Source organism: Penaeus monodon, chromosome 18 (assembly GCF_015228065.2).
Source record: "Penaeus monodon isolate SGIC_2016 chromosome 18, NSTDA_Pmon_1, whole genome shotgun sequence".
NCBI classification, from domain to species: Eukaryota; Metazoa; Arthropoda; class Malacostraca; order Decapoda; family Penaeidae; genus Penaeus; species Penaeus monodon.
Window position 1 is genome coordinate 33,008,989 of NC_051403.1, and position 3,909 is coordinate 33,012,897.

A 3,909-nucleotide genomic window follows, 5' to 3' on the forward strand; every position below is an offset into this window, starting at 1 on the left:
ATACATATATTACATATATTACTTAAATATTTCTTGATATATACATATATATATATACATATATATACATATATATACGAATATATACATAATATACATACATATATGTATATATATGAGTGTATATATACGTATATATATTTATATGTTTATTTATACATTTATTTAATATAAATGTATATATATATATGTATTTATATGCATATGTATATATATGTATATATATATATATTTATATGTATTTGTATATATTTATGTATATATATTTTATATGTTTATATCTATGTATATGTATTATATTTCCATACATATATATATATGTATATATATGTATATATACATATATATGTATATATATGTATATATATATGCATATGTATATATATATATATGTATATATATGCATATATAGGTATATATGTATATATATTTATGTATATAGATATGTGTATATATGTATTGATATAGATATATGAATATGACTAGATGTGCGTATATTTATATGTAGATATGTATGTCCGTTGTACTGAGGCATGGATAGGTGTATTAATGGCCCTCATAGTGACCTAGTTTTGAGGCCTGGTCAGAGTGGATTGTCATATATGTAAATCATTATGCATTATTCCATTTTTCATATACATACACCTCGTTACACCTGATTTCGGTTTTTGAATTCCTAAATCAATTTCCAGCGGGTGCCAGCGAGTGTGTGTAAAACCTCGCTATCATTATTCATGTATGAGTAGATAGGTAATGTCTATGGAGGTATTTAGATCCTAGTTGCACACTCCATTTAGTGGGTCGTGTGGCATTGGTTGGTTTAGCACTGTCCCTCCGGTTTCATACCTGGAGTGACGTAGGTTCGAGTCCTGATCAGGGAGGGTTGTTATATATGTATGCACATGTATATAAATATTTATGTACATGTACATATATGTATAAAAATATTTATGTACATGTATATATATGTATATATACAGGTTTATGCAAGTGTATATATATGTATATATATGAATAGCAAAACACTCTTCCGTGTTGATACAATGGAATAAAAACCCACAATACAAAAACTAGATTTATTGAAAATGAGACTACAGTTTCGAAATCCACCTGGATTCCATCTTCAGGTCTTCAGGACCTGAAGATGGAATCCAGGTGGATTTCGAAACTGTAGTCTCATTTTCAATAAACCTAGTTTTTGTATTGTGGGTTTTTCTTCCATATATATATATCTACATAATTATGTATATATATCTACTTAAACATGTATGTATATCTACATAATTATGCATATATATCTACATAAACATGTATATATATATATATATATATATATTATAATTATATATATATATATATATATATATATATATGTGTGTGTGTGTGTGTGTGTGTGTGTGTGTACGTGTCAGTGCTTCATGCTCAGGATGATGGGATGATCTGGTAGACCAATATAGTGTTATGTGCTTGCCTGCCATCTCGCTTGTAACTGCCACCGCTGGCTAGCCTGATGCGAAAAAAAGGGAGTAGCTTTTGCATAAGTCTCCCCTGCCAGTTCACAGTCTCTCCGTCATCGAGCTGCATAAGCCTTTTCACAGCCTCCCCGTCATCGAGGTGCATAAACCTTTTCACAGCCTCCTCGTCATCGAGCTGCATAAGCCTTTTCACAGCCTCCCCGTCATCGAGCTGCATAAGCCTTTTCACAGCCTCCCCGTCATCGAGCTGCATAAGCCTTTTCACAGCCTCCCCGTCATCGAACTGCATAAGCCTTTTCACAGCCTCCCCGTCATCGAGACTTCTGCAGCGCCTCCTCATGGCCACCCATGGAAATGGGTGTAGTGAAACAAACCGCTGCATCCCTCTCTGTTGCCGGTGACGGGGCCCGTAGACTTTCATCGGGATCCGTGATTGCGGCTGCCTGAATATACTTTAAAGAGAGTATTGACAAGCCAGTGATTGTGGTTTTACCTTATGTTCAATTTGCCCTTTATGTTCAGTTTGCCTTTTATGTTCAGTTTGCCTTTTATGTTCAGTTTGCCTTTTTATGTTCAATTTGCCTTTTATGTTCAATTTGCCTTTTATGTTCAATTTGCCTTTTTATGTTCAATTTGCCTTTTATGTTCAGTTTGCATTTTATGTTCAATTTGCCTTTTATGTTCAGTTTGCATTTTTATGTTCAATTTGCCTTTTATGTTCAGTTTGCCTTTTATGTTCAATTTGCCTTTTTATGTTCAGTTTGCCTCTTTATGTTCAATTTGCCTTTTATGTTCAATTTGCCTTTTATGTTCAATTTGCCTTATGTTCAGTTTGCCTTTTTATGTTCAATTTGCCTTTTTATGTTCAGTTTGCCTTTTTAGCTTGTGTGATGTGTGTGCATGTGTTGATTCTTTTAATTTTTTATCTCGTCCTCTTTTTACTTTTTTTTTCTTAAGTTACCCCGTTTTTCTGTTTTACGTTTTCTTCAGCGTTTCATATGTTACTGCTTTTTAATTCTTTTATCCCTGTACTTTTATTGCTTTATCCCTTCGTAATCTTTTGTTTATCGTTTTATCTTTTAATTATTATTACTATCCTTATTTCATTGTTTACGAGGAAGCTTTAATATAACTCGTTCATAAAGAGCGTGCATGGGGCCGCACATTATACTCGCCTTGCTTCACTTACCGACCTTTGTCCGCCTCTCCTCCTCCTGTCAGCTATGCGAACTTTCACCCCGCATGTTGGGTTAAGCTCCGACTCTTTTCTCTCTCACTAAATCATCTTTTCGATCCTCCCCTTAAATCATCTTTTCGATCCCCCCCTTAAATCATCTTTTCGATCCCCTCCTTATCTTTCCCATTTTCTTTCACCCCCCGGTATGATTTTTTTTTATCTTTACCTTATTCGCTTTGAGAGGCTGAACACCTCCTTGCGGGGGGTCTGTTTTCCGTGTGACTGAGGAGTGGGTGTATGATTTGGCTGCTGATTCTTTTTCGCCTGGATATTTGTAAGTACGTGGCCAAGAGCACATGCTATACATACAAATTGAGTTAAGATAATCCGGAGCCCTAAATAAATGTATAAATGATCAGAATTCTCTTGTTTGTACACACCCCCAACCCTCAGTCAGTTTTATTTCTTCATGATTCATGTTATTAATAATTCATGTTATTAATTGATTCATGTTATTATTGATTCATGTTATTAATAATTCAAGTTTCATTTCTTCATGATTCTCTGCTGTTTTGCATATTTCATTGTTTTATCCATGACGTTTTTTTTTTTTTTTTTTTTTTTTTTTTTTTTTTTTTTTATCTTACCCAGTATCTGTTTTTAGCCAGGGGCGTTGCAAATCACTCTTTTGTGGTGTTTTTTGTGAGTGTATGTGGGGGTTGTGTGTCTATATACATAATACATACAACACACACACAACACACACACACACACCACACCACACACACACCACCATTATATATATAATATATATATATATATAATATATTATATATATATAATGTATGTATGTTGTATACACACACACACACACACACACACACACACCACACCCAAAAATAATAATAAATAATAAAAAATTAATATATTAAAATAATAATATGCATGTATATATATATAATATATAATATATTAGCAATTTTAATATAAAATATATTTTATATATATGAATAAATATATGATAAATATATATATGCATATATATATATAAAATATATATATGCAAAAATATATATATATATATATATATATATATATTATATATTTTATATATTAAAAAATATTAAAATTAAAAACATAGAATTAATAATAAATATATAATAATTATTAATAATATTATAATATATATATATATTATATTATATATATTAATGCATATATTATAAATATATATATAAATATATAAAAATAAGATAA